This window comes from Perognathus longimembris, chromosome 1, assembly GCF_023159225.1.
Source record: "Perognathus longimembris pacificus isolate PPM17 chromosome 1, ASM2315922v1, whole genome shotgun sequence".
Classification (NCBI taxonomy): Eukaryota; Metazoa; Chordata; class Mammalia; order Rodentia; family Heteromyidae; genus Perognathus; species Perognathus longimembris.
Genome location: NC_063161.1, coordinates 104843780 through 104868827, shown reverse-complemented (window position 1 = coordinate 104868827; position 25048 = coordinate 104843780). Strand labels below are relative to the sequence as shown.

Here is a 25048-nt window from a genome sequence, read left to right as displayed (position 1 = left end):
GCTGGGGCTGCTGTGCTGATGGAATCTTTGGGACTTGCTACCCCTAAATCCATGGGCGAGGCTCCAGTAAAGGATCTTCGTTGAAAGATTGCTGGGGTGGCCCCAAGGGTGGCCCCAGGAAGGTCTGTAAGTGGAGGTATTCCAGGCACCCTGTCATGATGACTCACTTGTGGAAAGTGAGAACTGAGAGTTGCAAAATCCTTAGGGTGGGGATTGGGGACAAGAGGGGAGGGGCTAGAAACAAATTTGGGCCTGCCCTGGAGACTGCTGGAAAGAAACTGGGGAGCCTAGAAGAAAGCTGGCAACGGCTGGGGCCCAACATTTACATCGGAATGGAGTGTCTGAATGGAGTGCTGTAATCCCTCCGAAATTGGGATCAGATTAGCATCTGAATGGCTCTTCAGTCGGGATTCCCTTGGAATGTGCGGCTCTGTGTAATTTCCCAGTGCTGCCTGAGGCCCTGTGCTAACTTCCTGCCTGCCTTCTGGATAGGTCAGGGTCCCTCCACCCCTGACTTTCATGAGGTGCTCAGCTACACCGGACCCCCAGAAGCTGAGATTATCTGTACTGTGCTCCACCTTGGAGAGAGCACTCCCCCTAGCCCTCCAGAGAGCCAGGGGGACTCCAGTGCTTAGGGCACCAACTCAGGCAGGTTTGATGTGAACTTTCTGCTTGTAAAGAAATGGCCTATCAGTTCCTAGCACAAGGTCTCACCTCGGTTACAGTGATTTTTCTAGGGAAAAAAAAATCAGGAATTATGCCCACACTAAGCACATCCTCCTAGTTGGCAGGTGCCAGCCTGGCTGCACCTGATTTGGGATTGAAATGTTTACAGTAGCATTATTCCAGGGTCTGCTGGAGAATGAATAGTGGCTTCATCCCTGAAGCTGTCTTGTGTTAGGCTACATGGGATGGGCTTTGCACTGGTGATTAAATTCAGGACCTTGATTGAGATGGGGAGATGACCTTAAATAATCTAGGTGGGGGGGGGGCGGGGAAGGGGGAGGCCCTAAGCGTAATCACTAGAGTCCTTATGGAAGAAGAGTGGAAAGGCAAAGAGGAGGTTCAATACCTCTGTTGGAGTGGAGGGAGAGACTTTCTCTTGACCCTCTGAGGCCCTATTTGTGGAGATTTTAAGTAAATTCAACTAACAAAAGACAGATTAACAGAGGGAAAGGAAGGCAGGTACTTAACAGAACTGAAATGAGACCAAAGAGCAGTTAAAGTCAAGCTGACATACCGTTTAACAAAAGGTGATAAATGGCAGGGAAGTTAGTACTGGACTAGGAGAACCGTGGTAAATTGTGTGAAATAACTAGGAAGCATGTGGATGAGGGTTGTTTAGGAGGGTTTGTGCACGGATCCATGTTAGAGTTGTCTCCAGTTTTCCCACATCCTTTGAGAGATTTCAGACAAGATGGGAAACATACTGGGAGTAGTACCAAATTTTATTAAGAATAGGAAGTTCATTAGAATAGACAGGTGCTTTCAATGTGAAAGTGGATTGTCTCAGAGAAGGACTGAGAATAACCATTGTGTGTACCCTGGCACAGACTTACATTGAAGTTTATGGCTTTGAATGTCAAAGCCCTCTACAGGACCAGCCTACAGGGAGTGATTGACAATAAAAGTTTGAAAGAATTAATACACAACTCAGGAGTCACTACACATGTGTGATTACCCATGAGCACCTAAGAAAACTCCAGAGGAGAAAATTTAATGAGAGTAGCCTACCTTTACCTCATTAGATCTGAACCTGTTTTCCACTTGGAGTAGGGGGAAAATGATGACCAACATTCCAGAACAAAGTTTCTATCATACCTCCTTCCTGTCCTTTTAAAAAAAGCCTACCACATGAGGGCAAAAGCAGGTGGAGAAAGAGGTGTGGGGGTGAGGAGGAAGAACAGGGCTTTCCGCATGTCTGTATACATTGAACTAAAGATTCTACATTTCAGGCTCACTTTGCCCATTTCCATGGCTCATGTCTAACTGCTACCTATCACTTTTATAAAGGAAAACTTAGGCCTTGCTTTTTGGCAGAAAGGAGGGGAGCTATCTCTCACATGTCTCAGCTCTCAGAAGTTCTCATGCCAAAGCAGCCTACCTGGCATGATGTATTCAGAAGCCACTCTCTGCTGTGAAGATGGAGGAAGGGACCAAGTAGGCAGCTGAAACAGGAAAAGCTGAAGCAGGCAGGGAAAGACATTGTCTTTCCCTTGAAAAGATATGTCCCGGCCATCCCAGGATACCATGCCGAGATAATCACAGACAGGAGAAGAAGGTTTATAAGGAGGTTTATTAGTAGGGCCATAGTTCCAACAGGAGAGGGAGCTACATGGCGTCTGCACCTTATCCAGGTGGCTGCTTCTCTCTGGGGGTAAAGGGGAAGTAGGTAGGTCTTAATAGTGAATAGGAGTGGGTTTTAGGTATGAGTGGATCTGGGGGCTAATGGGAGGAGCTGAGGACCTGAGGCTAGGGAAATGCTAACATCCCTCACCTCCAGGAAGCACATGGTCAAGTCCTGGATTTTAGATGGTCCTCTGTCAAGGTCTGACCACTACAGCTGTGAGGTACATAAAGCACATGTGGCTTGAAGCCACTGAATTTGTACTCTTTTTCTTTTCGTGTGCGTGCGTGCGTGCGTGCGTGCGTGCGTGCGTGTGTGTGTGTGTGTGTGTGTGTGTGTGTGTTTTGTAATGGGGACCCTCCAAAGGAGGGGCCCACAATGTAACGGGGTCCGAGGGTGGGGGAAATCCCCCACCCCTCCAAGAGTTCACCACTCAAAGACAGTCTCAAGTAAAAAGATGGATTTATTGGGGAAGTAAAATGTTATGCCCATGTTGCGTGGAGACCACCAAGAAGACCACCGAGAGCCAGACATTCCAAAATGCAAAAGCAAGGCTTTATTCAGGCGAGCTGCAACTTGGGCCTCATCCTACCCACCGACACAGCGGAGGTTAGGAGGAAGGCCACGAGCAGAGTTTTACATGGGTATTTAAAGAAAAAAAATCACAAAGTTACATAAACCAGGTGCAGGCAGGATTGGGGTGTGAGGACAAATCTGATTGACATGAGCCAGGTGCAGGGTTGGGGTGTGAGGACAAATCTGATTGACTCGGGGCTAGGGGTTCTCTAAAAATTGGTCTGACTACATTCCAGGGTGGTCAAAGTATCTGGAACGTTCCCGAACTGGTTGGGCCATCCAGGAAATGGGTTTTTATGGCCAGTTGGTGTTGGGAAATGGGCTTTTATGGCCGGTTGGTTTATTCTTAGCTTAACACAACAAGATGGTTGCAGTTTCAATATGGAGTCGTCCTAGTCTTTCATTCCCCCTGGACTTATGGACATGAAGCACAATCCTGTGTTTCAGGCCGTAATCTAAATTCCAATAGCTTTTACAGTGGGGCCATGACCTCACAAAAAGTATACTGACCAGCCAGGGTCACAGCCCAGACTCGGGAGCTGGAACCACAACCATAAAAAGCAGGCTGGCTGCCCAGGGCCGCAGCCTAGACTCCAGAGCTGGGACCACGCACGCTGGGCCACGCTCAGGGTTGGGTTATAAAGGCAAACACCACATGGTCAAGCCTGCCACACGCAGGTGGCCAGTGAGGTTACAACACTTACAGAGCATGCCAGGTCACACGCAGGTGGCCAATGGAGTTACAGTCTATCTCAGTATCTGTTTGAACCAACCTATCATTCTAGTTAGAGTTGGCGCATGGGTTTGGCGGGACTCACATGATGCAGGTGGATACGCCTACTCATAGGAGGGCACTGATTTAACCTTGAACGTTCCTTGAATGTTCTACAACTCAGGTGGTCAAGCAGTTTACACAATCTTATCACAGCGAAGGGGAACTTCCCTGCATAGGGTGGGGGAGATCTTAGTGAAGATGGAGTTGGCTTCTGCTCTAATCTGACCTGGAGTCAATCTGATGCCCCTCCACATTTAATGATGGCACTAGCCAGATCTGACCTCCCTATTACATGTTTGTCCTTAGGCTTGAACTCAGAGCCTAGGCACTGGACCTGAGCTTTTGTGCTCAATGCTAGTGCTCTATCATTTGCGCCACAGTTCCACTTTTGGCTTTTTGGTGTTTAATTGGAGATAAAGAGTCTAGTGGACTTTCCTGCCTGAGCTGGCTTTGAACTGTGATCCTTAAGAACTCAGCCTCCTGAGTAGGTAGGAATATAGGCATGAGCCACCAGCACCTGGCTATAATCTTTTTTCTTCTGTTCCACCCCCCCCCCCCCGACCTTGGGTGGTCTGGCTACCACAAACCTTTATTCCAGTTGTCAATCACCTCCTGTCTGTGGATCTTGGTTCCTGAGTGCTGCTGGATCCATACTTGTCACCAGAGAAGCACATTGTCTGACCCAACATTTGTTATTGGTCTCAGTGCTTTAGCTGTGGACATTGTCACAGGGTTCATGTGAAGCTCATAGACTGTCGTTCCCATGTGCACAGCTTGGGTCTATGTATTCCTGGGATGTTATGATGTTTTTGGTCCATAAGACCTCTTACAGTAGCAGAAGTTATACAATTGTACTATTTGTTAAAAGGTCTCAGAGTCAGCTTGCTGATTAAGTCCACACCCTGTGTCCCTACCTGTTTACAAAAATCTTTTAAGTTTCTGTTTCTCCAATGCTGTACTGTTTTCCTGGTGTGACGTGCAGTTGCAACAGTCTTGTTACACTCTTTCTTGGAATGTGACTCTCTTCTCAATTCTTGTAGCCCACATAATACCTCTTTCTTGGAACTAACTCTCCCCCCGAAATTCCCAGGGTCCATGTAATGTGACCCATGTGACTGACCCGTATTTTGTTTGAATTCTACCCACATCTGTCCACTACTGCCACCTCCATTCCTGATTGGAACAGCCTGGCAGGTCTGTCCCCCAATAAAGCCTTGAGCCCATATCAGTCGTTCCCCCCTCATTTCTTACATTTGCCTGTCACCAAACCCTGAGTTCCTGCCTGGCACAGGTCTAGGGCATGGGCCTGAATAAACCAGGGTGTGGAATCTGGAATCCCCAATGCCTGGGGTGATCTCTCTCTCTCTTGTTATTTTATTTTCTGGACTCTAATGGCTCCTCACTTTGTCTGTCTCCCTCCCTCCCTCCTTCCTTTTCCTGTCTGTCTGTCTGTCTGTCTGTCTGTCTGTGATGAAGTCTTACTATGTTGCCCAAGCTAGCCTTGAATTCAGGAACTCAAGTGAATTCCCACTTCAGAGTTGATGGGACCTCCCATAGGCAAGCACAATACTGAAGTTGGGATGTGGTTTTTTAAATGGTTGTTTTTAGAAGTTAGATGGTCTAGCTAAAGGTTTAGTAGATGACCCTAGCCATTCCATGGTGGTAAATCATAATAATATTGTTATAGCTGGGTACCTTGGGACCAGTTTTCTGCCTTATTGAAGAAACTAAGCTGAGTCTGGGTGGCAGCTTTGTGAACCCAGGTGTTGTGGTCTGAGTCTCTTTGGTAGCAATGGACAGAACTTGTCAGAGCAGAGCAGTAGAGCTGTGCAGGTGAATGAGGCACAAACAAGCTCCCCCTGGGGGTTGGAGGTGAGGATCCTAATCTGGCTGCTGAAGAAGTGGACTTACATCTCTAGAGAAGCAAGAACACCCTTGTGGGAATTTGAGGCCATTTCCCCTTCCTTAAGGGGCACCTGGAGCCATGACCATCAAAAGAGAGTGGAAGGTTGCAATTGTTGAAAAACCATAATTGCTTCTAAGGACAATAGTGAAAAATAACTGTACAGATCCCACGTCCCATAACTGAAGGCTGGCTGGTTTTGATCCCTCTTCCCAGTTTGTGGTTCATGGGATGGTCTCCGGTGAGCCCTGTGAACCCTGGCTGAGACCCAGCTGTACCTTGTGGGCACCACTGCAAAATCAGAGGCCCTCTTTCCTAACATGAGCAGTCTGTGTGGCTGCATGCAGGTTAGGCCCTGCCTGATCAGATTCTCATGACTGCATTCTTATATGGAGAAACCTGCACTTAAGGGATCATTTATCATCTCCTCTCTGCATTTAATAATATACTCTGTTCTTCTGTACTTGCCAAAAAACACTGACTTGCCTGATTTGTGCTGTGTGCATATTTTCTTAACCCCTTCCTGATGTGCACACATTTAGTTGGTAAGGATTTACTGTGAAGGCATCTTGAGATAAACATCCCCGAGCTGGCATCCTCTTGAACTTTGGGATTCCCTCAGGCCAAGAAAGCAGCAGTAATGCATTCCTGGAGATTCAAGACCAGATTCCTGTGAGAGATAGAGATACGGGGTGCAAGACCATCAACGGGAAGAATGAGGACAGCTTCTGTTGTTGAAAAACTGCAATTCTAAGGAAAGCAGTGAATAATGATCTTACAACTCCACGTCCAGTAATGGAGTGCTGGTGCGTTTTTGTTTTTTGTTTTTTCATCCTCATGGAGATCTGTTAAGCCAGGCCAAGCCGGTCAGGCTCCTTTGCAGCAGAGGCTAGTTTCTGCCCTCACGGGTGAGCTTTGAGCCTTGCTGGTTTTCTTCTTCTTCTTCTTCCTCTTCTTCCTCCTCCTCCTCCTCCTCCTCCTCTTTTTTTTTTGGCCAGTCCTGGGCCTTGGACTCAGGGCCTGAGAACTGTCCCTGGCTTCTTTTTGGTCAAGGCTAGCACTCTGCCACTTGAGCCACAGCGCCACTTCTGGCCATTTTCTATATATGTGGTGCTGGGGAATCGAACCCTGGGCTTCATGTATACGAGGCAAGCACTCTTGCCACTAGGCCATATTCCCAGCCCCTCTGGTTTTCTTCTATGCCTAGGAAGATGTGGCCTATTCGCCCTGGACACAAGGCAGCAGCCACCTCAGGGCAACAGTCACAGTAAATTGTCTCCCACTGAGGACTGGGGTGCCTGTTACATTCCTGTGTGGGGTGCACATGGTGGGCAGTACAGACGGAGCTGGTGTGGGTTTGTGGTTGGAGCATGATGTGGTGTAGCATGGAGGGAGGTTGTGTGATACCATCTGACAAGGTGGGATGGTGTGGCAAGCCCAGCCAGCCATAGGTAGTTCTCTCTGTTTCCCACCTGCTAGTTCGGTCCATATTACTAAGAACTTCCTTTAGTTCTGACATTTTGTGGTATAATTCTTGACCTATGAGTAATCCCCCTGCCTGTGTTTGAAATGATTCCAGAACCTTCTATCTCCAGCCACCTCTTCCCCTGTGTTTTGCCACCTCTCCTGTCAGCCTGTCTTCACAAAGTCTGGGCAGAGGAGCCACTTTGGTAACTTGGGTACAGGTTTTACGGCTAGAGTTTTCATTAAGGTTTTATGATGTGTGTTTCCACACCAGTTTGACACAGGGCAGACTCCCAGAGCCCATTCTGAGTGTGTCACTGGTCACCCACTGTACTTCAGTGTGTGCATGGATTGGCTTCCTCATTATTCCTTTCAAAAGCTAGCAAAGAAAAAAAAGGAAAAAAAGAAAAAGTGCCAGTGAGCATTTTTGAAGGGCATAATGAGCAGTGGGCACTGATTTGGAAGAGCTTGTTTTCCGGGCTTCCTGGGCACATGAAGACCATCTCTCTGTTGTGGGTCCACATTTCTTAGCCAGGCAACGCGTATGCCATCATTGTCCCTTTGTGGTCCAAGATTCTGCTCTTTATAAAGTGTCTACGGACTCCGAACGTGTAGGAAGCTTGCAATCTTGGCGAACTAGATTTAAAGGAGCCCCATTCAGCCCAAGTATATTTACCAATTCCCGTCCAGGCCTGTCAGGCATAGGGGGTGGGAGCCTGCAGTTTCTATGTCTGCAGTAGTGTTGGATACAGCCCCTGGATCAGGTACAGAGGATCAGAGAGTGACCTGCCTACCCATTGCTTAACACCACATAGGATACTGGAAGTCTCTACATCATTATTTTCCTTCTTTCAAAAGGGGGGTGATCCTGGCACTTAGAGTAACTAGCAAGGTCCTTGTAAAAAGTTGATGTCTTTGGCAGCAGATTTTAGCTATTCCACAGATTTGGTGTGGATATCCCTGTCACTGGTGGCCTGAATTGCTCTTCTTCCTGCCTGAGAAGGCTCTTGATATGGCAGGAAGTTGGTGCTACCTCACTGGAGAGCTGGTAGCCTATGCTGGCTGGGGATGCTCTTGGATGTGCTACCACGGGACCAGTGATGGTTGGCTACAAGGTGTGGACGGGTCTCACATGGAGTCACTTCTCAGCAAGGCTGGTGCCTTTGATTTTTTTCTGGGCCCGGCCTTCTTTGAGAACCTGCTAATAAGAACCTCCCAGTGGACAGAGGTACTATGCTGGGTACTTACTAAATGTATTTAAGAAGGACCAGAGTGTACAGTTCTGCTGTATACAGTTGTCTTTTAGAGGCTGCAGGTTGATCCTGGAACTTGCACAGATCTTTGTGCCATAAAATGATACCATTTTTGCACACATCCCTGTATATTTTAAATCATCTCTAGATGAATTATGGTAACTAATATAATGTAAATGCAATTGGAGTAGTTGTTCCACTGTATGTGTAGGGTAAGATGACAAAAAAAGGAGACATGATTCATATAGACCCAGTTTTTCAATATTTCCCACCTGCAGTTGGTAGATCTATAGATACAGGTACCCAGCCAGGCTTTGGGAACTTTTCTGCTTTTTGGTAGCATTTCACGTGAAGAAGCACCTGGTGAACCAGCTGTGCTGAGCCGTGTGTGTGTTTGTGTGTGTGTGTGTGTGTGTGTGTGTGTGTGTGTGTGTGTGCCACTCCTCCCCCCTCCCCCCCCAAAGGAAGTTTCTCTCATGGTGATCCATGCTGTGTGACCCCAAGCTCCATGTCTATGTCTGTCTGATGTCCTCTGTCTGAGATAAAGAAGGCCACCTCTTATGTGGTTCTGGGATCCATTGAATGAACATCTGTGTTGGCCTGAAAACTGCACCTGGCTCACAGTGGAGGCCTCCACCTCCTCCATGGCCCACCTGGCACCCTTCCAGCAGCTTGGGTGGAGTTGCTACTGTAGCATGGATTGGCAGGGTCTATAACCTATCTCACTGTCAGGTGCTAGCAGGTATTATAGGTTTGACCACTGTCCCTCAGGTACCTCCTACAGGGACTATGTTGCAGGGGCTGGAGGAGGGGTGGCTACGGCTGTGACTGTAATGAATTTGAGATCCACAAAGATACAGTGTGGGATGTAGCAGGGCTAGCAAGAGACATTGACACCAGGTACCATCCTACTCTTGTCTCCATGGTGATTGTCAGGAAGGAGCTGCCCAAAGCACTGCATAGTACCAGGCCATGCCAGTCCAGGAGTCCTTCAGAAGCAGGATGGCTGTCAGAGGGGCATCCCTGCTGCCACAGTGACCCTTGACCATGGGAGGGCTGGCTGTACCCTCCTCACCCACAGGACCAGCTGAGCCCCCTACAGATGACCATCTCTCTCTATAGCACAAAGAGAGGATGCCTGTGGAACCAGCCAGGACCTGGCAGCACAAGTGTTCCTTGGTTTGCACATTTCCCATGGCATCTCCTGTTCCCAGGAGGTCTGGCTACTTCTTGAAAGCCTCAGGTTGCTATTACAGGGGGTCTTGAGAGGTGGTTTCTGCCTGTTTGTGTCACTGTGACACATCTGTGATATGATGAGCTGCAGGCCTGATGCCAGTTCATGAGTCTAAGCATATGTGTGGCTGAGTGCAAGCCCAGGAAGGCAGGAAGCCCAGTGCCACTTGTAAGTCCACTGGGAATGCTCCTTACATAGAGGAAAGCATGCTTTCTCCAAGGGGAGTAAACACATGAGCAGGGTAATTTTTTAAAAAATTGGGTTTAAGTTATTACATATATTTCACAGTATACATTTTAACTTTCACAATGATGAAAATTGTCATTCTACTCTACATAGCTTGTGAAGTCTATGAACTTTACCAATAAAATCATTTTCTCCGTTTCAGATATGTACGTTATGTTCCTTTTGTTTGGCAACATCTGTTCCTTCCGTCACTCATTCCTTCCTTTGCATTCCCACCCATGTTCCCTTTCATCAGTGTCTAATGTAGCGATGGTTCCCTTTGCTATATTATTGTTGTTGTTGTTATTATTATTACCGTTCTCACACACTTTCCACTCATTCTATGTCCTCTTTTCTTTTTGCTGTATTTTGGGATCTTGAGACCTGTTTACTTTATTCTATCTCTTTGCATTTTAATTCTAACACCCCCATATCAGGGAGACCATATGCCATTTGTCTCTTTGTTCTTGGCTTGTCTCACTCAGCATGATTTGTTCTAGTTCCATCAATTTTCCAGCGAATGCCATTATTTTGTCTTTTCTAGTGGCAGTGTAAAATTCCATTGTGTACAGGTACTACGTTTTTTTAATCCATTCATCTGTAGTGGAGCATCTGGGTTGTTTCCATATCTTGGCTATTGTGAATAGGAACAGGGCAGATTAGTGAACACAAAATACATGAACTCTCACATCCTTGAACTACATGTGTGTCTTATAGGGCTCTGACATCATAGGGCCCACTTGTAGTATCTACTATTGACCCTGCTCTTGTTGCTGGCTCCATTCAGAGCTCTGTTTGGGGCCTCATCTTCTGGTCTGGTACTATCTGATATGGCTTATTTTTCAAAGGATATATGGTCACAGTCCATGCTGAGCATCCTGGACTTTAGGAGTGGGTGCTGAGCATATTCAGGTCCATGCCATTGCCCAGAGGTAGGGTCCAGGCACCAGAATCATCAGTCCAGCTGTTGATGCAGCCTTGCTAATCTTGATGTAAGAATGTTCAGGAATATCTGGATTTTTTCATTAGGTATGGGTTCCTATTAATTCCAAGGCTTGATGTTCTTTACTTGAAACAACTCTGCCTTGTCTTTCTTGCCCTGTCCCTAGTAGTAGGTCCTGCTCCTTCCTGTTAGAAAGGAGACAGAGTAATGGCCAGGTGACCCTGAGGATGGTATAGGATCTGAAAGATGACTGTGCATTGGTGTCAGGTGACAGTGACTCAACCAGCTCCTCTCTCCCGCATGGTGATTCACCATGCTTCACACATGGTATGTGAAGCATGGTAAATCATGGGGAAGGTGACCCATGGCTCACAAAATTAGGACTCTCATCCACTATGACATTCTTGACCTGCTGCAGATCAGTGCTTGCCATGGGGTGGCTGGACTACATACCCAGAGCTTCTGAATTCAACCCACAGAGTTCCAAGTCAGGTACCATTGTTAAGGGATCTGGTTTGCCAAGACAGGAGGGCTCTGTTTAATGGTACAGTGAGACATAGGAGATGCTTTCCCTGTTTGAAGTTGCAGAGGTGTCCCTGGGGTGGTGGACTCCATGATTACAGCAGTGGGTGATTTCTCAGTGGCTCTCTTTTCTGTAGGGAGGTCAGCAGAGCTCATTCCTCGGGCTTTTCCTGTTGCATTGGGGTCACATGAGTGTATCTGCTGGAGCGATGTGCCTGGACTGCACTCCTACTCCCACCCATCTTTTCATAACACCCACATCAGTGTGGGGCCAGGCAAACTTGAGCGCCCCTTCAGGTTGTGACTTTATTATATTAGTTTGTCTTTTGCTTTTCTGCCTCCTGGGCAGATGGGGAGGACAAGAAAGACCAACTCTGTGAGCTACAATGAGAATGGATAGTGTGATATGTTGAAGGACTCTTTCACTGGATTACAGTTCCTCGGAGTTGGATACAATTTTGGTTTTGCCATATTGTCATTTAGCTATTTGGAAACAAACTGATGGAAAATCTGGCTACAAACTCAACAAAGGTTGCAGAGAAATTGCCTCATGAGCCAAGGGAACCCTGGAGTTCCTGTCTGGGGAAAAAGGTAAGTCTTTCAAGGCCAGGCATATCCTGAAAATTACTCTCTCCCATCTCAGCAAGGCAGAGCATTATCTCCTCTTAGTTTATAATGCCTTGATGATACTGGCCGGCTCACCCTCAGTGACCACTTGGTGAGCTATTAATAAGAGATGTGGGTTGGTTTGGATTGACTGTGGTTAAGAAGCAGCAGAGCATTGTAACATTGTGTGTGAACCTGTTGTCCCTCATACTCAGGCAGACCCTTTGAACTTGGAAGACTGAGGCCAGTCAGGGCAACATAATGGGACCCTGACCACTCTCCTTAAAAGAAAAGATGTTGTAGAGTGTCAAATAACCAGCTGTACTGAAGCTGCTTGCCTGATACCAAGGATCAAGGCATAGTTACTGGCGGCTCTGCAGGCTGGGAGGTACCAGTGAATCAGTCACAGTGACAGTATGTGCACTTGAGTTGACAATCAGAAGTAAGAGTGGCACTTGAGTTGACAATCAGAAGTAAGAGAGGACCAGGCAATCCCAATGGCAAACTCTTTTCTCCTACTGGGAGAGAAGTGAACCAGGTCCTCACAAGGCATATCCTGGAGCAGGTGACTCCCCTCACATGCTTGCCACGTCCTAGGGAGGGATTGTAAGGCAGAAGCTCTTGTTGGCTCTGGACCCTACCCACTGAGTCTTGGTTATGACCTGTGGTCAGGCTGGCCTGAATTTTGCTGTGTATTTCCAAGACATAACACAAGATGAAAGAATTTGGTTGAAGAATAGCATTTTGTGGATTTGAGACTTAAAAAAGAAAGCACAGTGTGTGCTTGTCCTGTCCCCTCTTGCTGTGCCTCTATGCATGTCGTGTGCAGCTAGGTTGAGTCAGGGTGGCAAGTCCAGAGGATCCCAGCCTGGATGAGGGTTTGGTGTCGACTGTAGCAGCGTGCTCTCTCCTACTCACTCCCGTCCATGGGCCCATACAGGAATCCAGGAGCTGCATTGTGTGTAGGACTCCACACCAGGTGTCACTGGAGGAGAGCATTGGAACCACTGACTCAGAGACATGAGGCATCAACTCAGAACACATCAGGAGAGCAAATGCTTCCAAATTTGCAGTGGCAGGAGCCCATAACAGCCTTTTCGGTCTGTTTTGTGCTGTGCTCCATGGTCTTGTGTGATGGTTCTCTCAGAGCCTGGGGGTGCTGTAGAGGCCACCAGTCATTGTAGGGCCCTCAGGGTTCTAGACTACTGGTGGGGTTTTAGGAACTTGGTTTTCCTCTGCACAGGAGTGCCATCAAACGTGGCTCATCTGAGCCCAGAGGTGAAGGGCCAGGCAAGGCAATGGGAATGGAAGTGTGGCTGCTGCTCTGGAAGCAGCTAGTGTGCTACACAGTGGAAGTGTCACAAGTCTATGCCACACCATTGGGGCAGCAGATCTCTGGCCTTCTGTTACTAAATTGTGGAAAGAATTTGTTCCAGTGTGAATTGTTGACCATTCACATGCATACCCAGAGAGGGGTGAATGTGTGGTGCATCCTTGGAAAATGGTGCCCAGGTGACTTGCAGTCTGAGGCTGCCAGAATCCAGCAAGAGACCTGCCTGGCTTTCCTGAAAGGCCACTGGTCACTTGCTCACATTCCCAAAAGTTACTATTCTTCCTGGTTACGTTTTCCCCAATGTCCAGTATGTGAGGCGAGGATTCACTGAGTAGAAACTCTGTTTTCCAGAGGGCAGGTCTGTGGTGGGCCTGGCCTGGGAGCTGAGCCACTGGTGGCCTGGGTGAGGTGGGGGCAGGTACAGAGGGGGAAAGGCAGTTAGTTGTCTGGGGCACAGGTCTGAAGGTACAATCTGTCTGTCAGACATGGCTGCCCACAGCTGCTCATGCAGACCCCAATTGAGTCAGGAGCTGCTCTGTCAAGGTACTTAGGGGCTCTGTTTATGCTGTGATATGTTCTCAGAATTTACTGTGTGGGGAAAGAGGGGAAGCATGTGCCTGGCAAGGTGTAGGTCACCTTTCGGGGATACCCCAGTGGAGGCTGGGCCTGTACTTCTGCAAGCCTTGGAGAGAAGTAGGAGGATTTGAGTCCAACAATCATGTGATGACAGCTGACATTTAGAAAGAATGACACACAGCAGGGGATTTCAGTGTGCTCTTAGAAAGTGACATTCATTCCTCTCTCAAATGGACCCCCCAGAGGTCAGAGTTTGTTAGAATGAGAAATTCTTATAAAACTTGAACCAGTAGCATGCTTATCCAGTCTCTTGCTGTTTGTGAGACTTCCACTTCAGCGAAAGCCCTTTAGTAAAGCGGCTTTACTTTGAGAGGTACAAGGAATGGGACCTCACTTGTCATTATGATGTGTTTTTAAGATTGTCAGAAGGTTTCCTCCCCCCACCATGGCCTTTTCTGAGCTTTTCAAGGTTTCCACAATATGTCTGACTTTGGATGTCAGACTAAACACATTCTAATTAGACCAGGTGTGGTGACATATGCCTTTAATCCCAGGAGGATCATGAGTTCCTGGTCAGTTTGGGCTACATAACAAAGTACTGTCATAAAATAAAATAGAATATTCTAATTTGAAACTGTATGCTTAAAAGTTCAGGTAGTGGTAAAGAACCCAAATTGTAGCAGAATGTGGTGACAGACACCTGAAGTCCTGTTACCACCGAGGCTGAGTTAAGAGGGCAGTCTGGGCTACACAGGGAACATGTCTTAATTTTTTTTTTTTTCTAATTGTTAAAGACACATGTTTCCTACTGCAGGTCAGACCCACTCTCTATTCACTCCCATCAGCCAGCTTGTCATTGTTTAAGTGTTCGTGGATTTTGTTGTTTTGTGCCAGTACGGGGGCTTGAATTTAGGGTTTTGTGTTCGCAGCTTTCTTGCATACAGCTGACACTCTATTTGAACCATCTTTCCATTCTGCATTTTGCTGATTGATGGGAAAGGAAGCCTCTTGGACATTCCTACGTAGGCTAATTTGCAACCATAGTCCTACAGGCCTCTTTTTTAAATGATAGTGGATATTGAACTAAGGGCCTCACACAGGCTAGTAAGCAAGCTCTCTACCACTTAAGTAGCACCCCCCAGCCCTTCTGTTTTTATTTTTGTCCTTGAGAAAGGGTCTCTCTGCTATCACGCCCACACTAACTTCAAACTGGTGATCCTCCTACCCCTGACTCCCAAGTAGCTAAGATTACAGGTGTGCACCGCTGGGCCTTTTTAAAATTCTTTTTGTAACAGTTGCATTGCATTCTTCCCAATGGCTGGCTGTGCTATAGTTTGTATAGAAAGAAATTTACACATATAAATAATATGTACAGATTCTGGTGGACTTAGGATGGTATTATCTGTCTACTAGTTGGTGGGAAGTCTCACCGTGTTCTAATGTGTTGACTTCCAACACATGGAAGCCTGTGCTGGAGTTTGGGACTCATCTTGCCTAGCGCCCTGGCTTGCTAATAAGCCTTGCCCACATGCATCTATCATGTGGACATGGACATGGGCAGCTTCCACTCCTGGCAGCCAGCCACTAAGGGCAGGGTCAGGTATTGGACAATAATCTTTCCTTTTCTTGTATTTCATAGTGTCATCAGTGCGAGAGATATACCAGCTAGTAAGACTCACAGCAAACACTTGGCTGGTGTTTCATCAGGTGCTCAGTGTGGTGTAAGTGTGTCACATGGGTTCATCTTAGGTCCTCACAACAGCCCAGAGAAGCAGCTTGTATTGGTCTGTCCACTCTCTGAACAAGGATAGAGAAAGGAGCACAGAGAAACCCAGTAACTTTCCCGAGAATGTCCAGCTTGGAAAAGCCAAGCTTGGAGCCCTGATGGCTTTCATCTCAGGGCATTGGTCTACTCCGCCTGTATTTTATTTCCTCCTGGTACTGAAGAGCACCATGCTGCTTCTGCTAGAAATGTCAGGGCACACTGACCCTAGGGAGGGTCAAGGAAGTCCTGCTTCAACGCCTGGGCTGTGCCCTCTCCTGAGATGTTCAGCCTGGCTTCTGTAAGAGAGGGAAGTACTACTCTTTCCCTGAGTGCCCTTCCTCCATTCTGGGGGCCGTTTTGCCTTTGTTGGAAAGCACAGGGTTGGAACTGTATGAAAGGTAATTATACAAGGAGACTTTGCATTCTTTGGTAGGGTGAAAACTAATTATAGCTTGTCGGGTTTTGTGTTGAGGAAGCAGAAGAAAATGGCCTGGGTGAAGGTTGAAAACAGGCCAGCACCCTGGAGCCTGGGTAGATCTGAGACAGGAAATGTGTTATAACTCAGAAAATGGTGTGTGAGAGGGATGTGGACACTGCACTTCCAGGAGGTTGGAATCAAGGATATAGACATCGTCGAGTCTAGCTGTTGAAGGTCATTGAGAACCAGAAGTGTTTGGAGAGTTCCTGCCCATCTACAGAATGAGCATTTCTCATCTTTCATTATCAGAGTGACAGACATGTACTTAATTTCATGAAAAGAGGAGGTTTTCAGTGAATGACGCCCTCCCCTTTTTTTAGTGAAGTGTTTCGGGCCCTGTCTGCAGGCAGCTACCCTGATACAGGGGTGCCAGCGTTTGTAGGTCACCCCGTTGCGCCTGCACCCTGGCAGTGTGGATTTGCAATACTGCTGCCTGGGTGGGGCTACTGTGCCTCCCTAGTGAATCTACAGGGAGCACCAATGCCAAGGCCTGGTACGTGACAATCCCAGGACCTTCCAGTGCTCAAGGGGAGGCCCTTTGGTTGATGAAGTTGTGATCATTTCCACATGGTGCACTAGTGGCCCATCTGATAATTCATGATGACTGTTCAGCATCCACATGCTAGCTCAGGCTAGATTGAGGGCTTGGGTGGGAAAGTCAGGTGTTGCCTTCACCTCCAGGGGATCTGGCTGCTTGACTGGCATTGGGAAAAATCGGGAGTGCTCATCATTATTTGGGAAGTAAGAGGCAGGTAACAGAAGTCCTGCCCACCACAGACATACTGGGGTCTGAACCTGAAATGGAGCAAAAAGGATGGTTTCTGATCCAGGAACATTGTTATCACCTCTGAGCCTGCCTATACCTGCCTGTGGCCTTCAATTATGCAAAGCAAGTTAGATCCATGCTCTGGATTGAATTCTCTGAGATTTCTGGGGTCAGAGACCCTGGCTTGGGAAGGGTCAACTCATTTTGCACAGAGGGACAGATACATTCCAGAAGCTTTGCCCCATTCTTCAGGGGACATTTTTCTGTTTGACTTAACAACTACCATGGAAACAAAGGAAGGGCTGGTGATATGGTTCAGGAGGCCCCTGATCCATTCCCAGCAGCCCCCCCTCAAAAAAAATTAACACCCTAAATGAGTATTAATTTAAGTCTTTATATGTGTTCTGTTTTCCCTTGGTTTTTTAATGAAGATGAGGATACATTTATAAAATGAGTAGACAATTAGGTGATAACTTTTCTGATCCATGAACTAAGATGTATCAGAATGGCTTACATTGCATGAACATATGCCTGTGGGAGCCAGGCATTGTGATACACACTGGTAATTCCAGTACTTACTTGCTAGGCTAAGGCAAGAGGAGTGTGAATTTCAAGTCAGTCTGGTCTACATGACTAGACCCTGTCAAAAAGAAAGCAAGAAAGAGGAAGTAGCAGTGGCAGTGGTTGAGGGCTCTTTACTACACTTCCCCTTTGCTGGTGGGTGTGGCTGGCTAGCCTCACTTCCCATTCAGCTGTGGCACCAGCTACACTGGTCTTGAAAAGGTCATCTGCCCAGAGTCTACAGGTTAAAACTGTGGCAGGAATCTTTCCCTTCTTTCTAGTAAGGATGCTGAGTTTCTGAGAATGCAGAATTAAGAGCTTAACTATATCCTTGTTTCCCATTACTTTCAGAGCTAAAGTGTCTAGAAGCTCCTGGAAAAACCCCAGAGGCACATGGTACAGGTAAAATATGTTGTTTTGTGATCTTTATTTCCAGCTTCTGGAAGCCTCCAGAACAAGCAGGAACTTGTTTGTTCCTGGCAAGCAGGAACAAACTTGGCCCCTGGATATTCTTTGGGGCTAAGGTTGAGACCTAGTTACTGTCCCTTTGTGTGGCCCTGAGCACCAGAGCTGCTGGGTGTGCTATCCTCTTCCTTTCTCCCCCATTGCTTCTCCTAGCTCCCCTTCCTGGTTCTCCTGGGTGGCTCCCCTTCCCACTGTGTGCTGGGCAGTGGCTGTCCTGTTGAGGGGACACAGAGGCTCACCTTTCTCTTGGTGAGACACTGTGTGACAAGGAAACTCCTAGTGTCCCCCTGTCTGGAATATGGTTCTTTTTGTGATTCTTTTTAATTTTGATAATTTCTAAGCCAAGCCTAGTGTTAGAACAAAGAGAAAGAACCATTGTAGCTTGAGAAAGCAGAAGGAAAACTTCATCTTTCCTTCCTGCTCAGATTCTTGTGCAGTAGGGCCAGAGTATCGTATTATTTCTGTCTGCTTTTTAAAAAGCTTGCTGCCAGCCCATGTCTGCATGTTCTGTGTGTGTGTGTGTGTGTGTGTGTGCGCGCGCGTGCGTGTGTGTGTACACATATATGTGCCTACATGTATATGTATTCGATTGTTATTATAAAGGTGATATACAGAGATATACAGTTATACGTCAGGTAAAGAGTACATTTCTTTTCAGACAGTAGCATGCAGCCCCCTCTTTCTTTCTCTTTCTTTTTCCCTTTCTCTCTCAGTTTTTCCCTTTCTCTCTCAGTTTTTCCCTCTTGTCGCCACCCATAAGTTGTTATAGTTAATTTTCAGCATAGTGTTTAGTGAGTACCACAACTACACTTGTTCGCCCATTGTCCCTCTATTTCTGTGCTCCCCCTACCCTCCCAAAGACAGACAAATGAATAAACAAGACTAAAAGAAAACCAGTACAGCAACAAAGGAAAAGCTTCTTGTTGGGTAGGGCTGTTTTATTTATTTTATTATTTTGGTGTTACTAGGGTTTGAAGCAAGGGTCTTGTGCTTGCTAGGCAAATGTTCTTCTTGAACCACACCCCCAGTCCTTTTATGCTCTGGTATGGTTTTTCATTTTGTCTAGGTCAGTCAGACTATTCCTACCATGTAGCTGGGGTTAGGTAGGTGCCACTACACCTGAGTGATCTGTTGATACAGAGTTCTTGCTAACTTTTTTTTTGCCCAAGCAGATCTTGAACTGGTATCTTCTCAGTCTCCACCTTTGGAGTACCTGGAACTACAGGCATGAACCACTGTGCCTTGATAGTTGGATTGCTTTTTATGCTGGTACTAGGGCTTGAACTCAGGGTTTAGATGCTGTCCTTAGCTTTTTCTGCTCAAGGCTGGCTCTCTAAATCTTGAGTCACAGCTCCACTTCTAGCTTTTTGCTATGTAATTGGAGATAAAAGTCTCACAGACTTATCTGCCTAGACTGACTTCGAACTGTGATCTTTCAGATCTCAACTTCCTGAGTAGCTAGGATTACAGGCATGAGCCACCTACCCACAGCTTGGATTATTTTAATCAGCACAGCACTACATTTGCCTTTTTATTGTGTGTTGACTGGATGTGTGTACACACACATACACACACACACACGCATTATAACTTTACAAATTACCTGTTACATCAAGGGTAGAAGATCTGTTTTTCTACTGGTTTATGAGGCTGCTTTATTTATGAGCCATCCTAAGTGTTGATGCTTGGATTGCAAGTATCTCTTTTCTATTCCCCTCTCCCCCTCCTACCTCCCTTAGACCATTTTTCTTTGAACTTTGTGGGCCTCTTCAAAGAAGTGTTTGAGAATATTTTACAGTGTTCTGCTACTGCTGTATAAGTAGTAAGAGAATTCCTGTGTGAGACTTAAGAGAAATAGCCCTTCCCACATTTTCTGCACTGATGTCATGGGAACCCTTGAAGTACCTTCAGAGGAAAGCAGCCCTTCTCATTCTCATATACTGCAGGTTACAAAAATGGCCAGAACATCATCCAAATTGAGAAATGTGCTGGCAGGTAGGAAATGGCACTGAGTGCCTCTAGCTCCATGCAGAGACCTGCTACATATCAACTTATAGTTGTACTGACTCAGGTAGAGCATTGTTGATACATCAGGTATTTTTGTTTGTTTGTTTGTTTTGTTTTTTATTTTTGTCAGATGGAGCTTGAACTCAGGGCCTGGGCCCCTGGGCTTTTGTGCCCAAGGCTAGCACTCTATCACTTTGAGCCACAGCGCTACTTCTGATGGTTAGTTGGAAATAAGAGTCTCACAGACTTTCCTGCCGAGGCTGGCTTTAAACGGTGATCTTCAGACCTCAGCCCCTGAGTAGCTAAGATGATAGGTATGAGCCATGGGCACCCAGCTCAGGATTTTGTTTTTGTTACTTAGACCTGAGCTCAACCTCACAGCTCCATGTTCTCATTCATTTTTCTTGCTTAAGGCTGGTGCTGTACCACTTGAGCTGTGCCTCTAGTCTGAGACATCAGTTTTTAATGAGTGAATTAAATTTTGTTTTACAAAAGGATTGTAAAAGTGTAAATAGTTCACATTGTTCACAATGATAAATAAATGCATGTCCTGGCTATTTCCATCTCCTTCCTCAGAGATGATGTTTTTTAATGGTTGGATGTTTATTCAGGTCTGTGTGAGTTCATGGGTGATGTCTATATGTCTACATTTATGTCTAATATGCTTATGTCCATGTGTACTTTTACATTTCTATGTGTGTGTCTATGCATGCCCTTGTGTATGTTTGTGTAAAGACCTACAGACAGACACAGCATCCTGTCTGGATGCTATTTGGACTGGCTCCCATGATGCCTTGCACCTGCCTTCATTTATGAAGTGAGTAATGTGCACAGGGAAGTCCATGTCACCTGTCCCAGTCTGCAACATTGTGTCCTGCTGACTTACTCCCATTTAAGACTTGTCCTGTACTCACAGGTTTTGCTCTCCCAGCACTGTCAGCCAGTCCTTATCCCTGTTGTCACTCTGCAGCCCAAGAGTGTTGCTGATAGTGACAGTGGGGAGTGCCAAGTGTCCCCTCAAAGCCCCTTCTCTCCACTCTCACCAATACTGCCTGGTAGCAATTCTAATTTTTGGTCTGCCTGTGAACAAACGTGCACTATTTTAATTAACATTTCTCTAGCGGAGTTAAACATTCTGGGAGTTGTTTTTAAATGTAGGAAAGTTTCATAAGACTGGAAAATGAATGTAAACAAATTCCAATTAAAGTAGAGCCTAATGTATAGTTTATATAGTTTAGCCCTCTATGACCAGGTCCTGTCAGTGACATTTCAGAAGCTTTCCCAGGTAAATGCTGTCCCCTGGCTCTCTAGAAACATCTCTACTGAGTTCCTATGGGTCAGCAGTAACTAGAAGGATGTTGGTCTTAGTTGGCTCATGCTGCTGTGACAAAATACTGAAGTCTGAGCAGCTTATGGACAATGGAAATCTATCTTAGTACCGTAGGCTGGAAGTCAGAGATCCAGGCACTGGTTTGGGATGTGGCCAGAGCCCACTTGCTGGTAGATCCTGGGTGCAAACATCTGAATGAACATATTTATCTGAATGTTTTCATAACCTTTTGAGCCTGACAATCACCTTTGGAGCTGGCTGGCCATCTCCAGTCAAAATACACTGCTGGAGAACCAGGCTGAGCCTGAAGTCCCTGTGGGAATGCTGGAGGTGCAGAAGGGACCTTAGGCCAGTGGAAGGGGGTTATTTCATTTATCTAAGTAACTAGTCTGTTGGAGTCACAGCATGCATCTGTGTGCCTTGCACACATGTCACAGTGTTGTCATGAGCTAGCCAAAACACTCCCTTCCCAGTTGTCACAGCTACAGAACAGGCTTGTGCTCCACAGTTGGTGTGCTCTTCCCCCCCCCAGCTCTGTCTCGTATCCAGGTTTTCCACCCATCTTTGGTACATGAACAAAGTGAGAACATGTCTGAGGCATCCTGCTGTGTCTTGCTTGCCTCTGAGAGGTGGTATAAGACCAATCCTGCATCCTTGGGAACTCTGTGCTGCCAGCCACCCTTGCTGGGTGTGTTCTGTCAGTGCAGAGGCAGGACTCTATGTGAGTCTCTATACAAAGTGCCTGCAGTTCACCTGAGGCACATGCCAGTTTCCTTGGGTGCCAGTGAGGAAGAGGCTTTCAGGTTAGGGTGCTGTGCTGTTCGCAGCAGGCACTTCAGCACCTGCTGAGTGTTGACCCACCCACTGCCAGATCCCAGGGAGGAGGACCCATCGGTAAGCCCGGACACTAGGTTACAGTTCAGGCACTATAGTAAGGTGACACCTACACGTGCATTCATGACAGAGCCACTGTATACCACACCTGCAGAGATGCACATATGCATGTGCATACATACATGGACACATGCACATGTAATCACTGAACTTGTATGTACAAGTGTACACAGACACATATCCTTACAGATGGATATGCACACATAGATGTTTACACATGTACACGGGTATATCTGTGTGAACACAGGCATTTACAGTGCATGTGTGCATATACATGTGCACTTGTACATGCCTGTACACAAACACATGCACACAACTTAAAAAAAAATCTAGCCCCTGCTCTTGCAGTTGCTGGTGCTCCTGGTTTTTCTCCTCAGCCCCTGTTCTGATATCCAGGCCCCTGAGATGGAGAGCTGCTGCAGTAGGACAGGTCCTGACAGGCAGAGGGAGGGCCCAAAGCCCCCTCCCAGTCCAATCTCCTGCCATTTGAAGAGCACAAGTCCCTCCTTGTGAGCAGCACAATTATGTGTGTGTAATGGCAGTGGCATTCATAACCCTGTCTCTAATGGGCTCCTCTGTCAGATCCTTCTGTCTGAGTGCAAGGTTGCAACTTCCCACTGTCACCGCAGAACATGCGTTCAGCAGCCTCAGTTCTCTGCAGGAGACCTTCCCTTCTCAGACCTGCTTAGGAGAGCATTGTGCACTCCCTCCTTCCATGTTGTTGGTTTAATTTAGACCTTGAGAGGTCCCATTAGTGACTGAGGAGGCCATCATTCTTAGAAAGTACAGCGGCAGCTAGAGGCTTGTGTGGGTGTGGTGTGTGCTTCCATTACAGCACTTACCAGTGTGTGCTTGTGGAAAAAGGAAACAAAGCATCAGGGCTTCCTAGTGTCATGAAGCAAACAGTGTGTCAGTACCTCTCCCCATCCCCCCACCTTCATGCAGCTCCATCTCTAGGGACATTCGTGTGGCTTGTTTTATAAGCCATGGGGGAGGAGTGGTGGGGTCTGGGCTAGGTTGTGGCAACATGTATCCACTGATGAGATAAATGGGCTTCAGGCAGGGATGTGCCAGGCAGGGCTTATAGGGGAGCAAGGAGAGGGTTCATTGGGCCTATCTGTTCCTAAAGGAAATAGGGAGGTTACTGTGAGGAAGAGCAATTGCCAATATGTCCATTTAGGGTTTTGCTTTGTGATATTTTCTGCTGTTAGGGTCTTGAATCCTGCCTTGTCCCCATCTTGGTGTTTTAGTTGTGATGTGGGGCTTCCCTGGTTCTGCTGTGCCTCTGAAGGACTAAGTTGGGGAGACATTGTTAGGCCCTATGTCACGTAACTATACAAACAACAGCAGAAAGGGAGAAAGACTGTGGGGGTCAAGGGAGGCACTGAGGAGATGACCTTGAAGTAAAGGATTGCTGCAAAGAGAAGATAGCCACTAGAGCACCTGGAGTTGTTCTGGAAGAGGGAACAGCATGTGCAAAGGCTCTGGGGTGGCCTGAGGGAGGTCAGCATGCCTAGGAGTTGAGGAAGGTTTGGGGAAGAGGCAATGGAATCAAATAGCTGGTAGCTTCAGAGCTGGCATTTCAGAGTCATGTACTTGGTGCTTCCAGGAAGGTGTTTGACCCCCACCTCCACCCCCGGCCCCCCAGCAGCTTTTAGAGTCTAGGCTCCATAAGGACCCTGCTCCATCTTCCCTGTCCCTGGGGTCATGCAGCAGAGATTGCATGAATGAAGTTGGGATCTGCTGAACTGCTTTCCTCCAGATTACAGGAACCAGGACACTATAATTTATTTTAAATTCACTTTACCAAACAGCTAATGCACTTTATATGGCTTAAGGGAGAAAGCAGCCCTTGCCAGTCTTAGCTTTCAAGTCTCTGTTCCTGATTCTCTGAGATGATTTCAGCTATTCTAGCCATTTTCTCCTAATTCTTTTGCGTTTGCTTTACCACTATTTCCTGATATTTTCATTGTAGGAGATGGATTGAGCTATAGGGGCCTCTGATGTGAACCGGAGATGGTAGTTTAGTATGTTGTCATGCTGCATCACAGGCTGCAGCTGGTCAGGCACAGAGCTGCGCCCCCCCCCCCCCCGCCCCATGCTACCCCCACCCTCCAGGCTTCCTCAGGATCTCCTTTCCAAGTCTGGTGCCAAAAATCAGTGGTGCAGGTTCAAGGACTATATCTGGAGAGGAGTCACAGGTCTTGCCCCTTCACACAACTACAGGGTAGGGGTTTTGCAGGCCGGTGGGTTTAAGGAATATGGTGGCATTATTAATTGCAGAAGAGTTGGAAAGGGTAGGAGGCAACAGCCAGAGCACTCTCACCATCAGGCTGACCGTCTTTGTTGCTCATGCTGTTCCCCTTCTCTGGGAATGCATGGAAGATATTCATGGAGAAGAGGCTATGTTGGGATGCTGTCTCATAATTGCCCTCCTAGCATTGCTGCTGGATTGTGGCACATTAGGCCTACACGGAGATGGCTTTTGAGAGCCCCACTCACCCATGACTCCTTCTCTGGCCATTGTGCCCCCCCCCCAAGGCAGTGGAGGCCTTGTGAGCAGGGCCCACACTCCTTTTATGTGTGTGGCCAAGGCCTGCAACTCAATGAATGGTCTGAGATCAGTGTCAGTATCCTGGCCTCCAGCCCTTTGGCAGCAACATGAACACTTGGTGTCAGAGGCAGCCGTTGCTGGGTTCAAGACAATTCTGTGGCTGTATCCAAGACACCCCCCACTTCATGCATCATTCCCTCATGATGGCTGAATGGGGGTCCTACCCAGAGGATGAATATGTAAACTTGCTCAGCCATCCATCTGTCTCCAGCCTTAGTCCTTGGATTTCCTGCCATGCTGGGTGTCAGGATTGGCATTAGCCCTTGGTGTTGGCCCTGTGTTGTTTGTGAGGCCCAGGTCCAGACTAGCCCTAGCTAGTGAACAGTCATTGGGACAGAGGTGAAAAGCTGAGAATAATGACCATGTATCTTCATGGCAAAGATTGGCAGGCCCCTACCCTGGAGCATTCCA

General features: G+C 47.1%; 1 protein-coding gene across 5 annotated transcripts in view; it reads left to right on the top strand.

The window, feature by feature from the left end:
• Positions 1-25048, top strand: part of LOC125346359 (semaphorin-4D) — a 107670-nt gene that overhangs the window by 46630 nt on the left and 35992 nt on the right. For 4 of the 5 annotated variants that reach the window (XM_048339130.1, XM_048339048.1, XM_048339213.1 and 1 more), the window contains exon 3: positions 17679-17729. The exons of the other annotated variant lie outside the window; for it this stretch is intronic. The gene's annotated coding sequence lies outside the window, so the exon portion shown is untranslated. The remainder of the gene's footprint in view (positions 1-17678; positions 17730-25048) is intronic. 5 annotated transcript variants of the gene reach the window in all.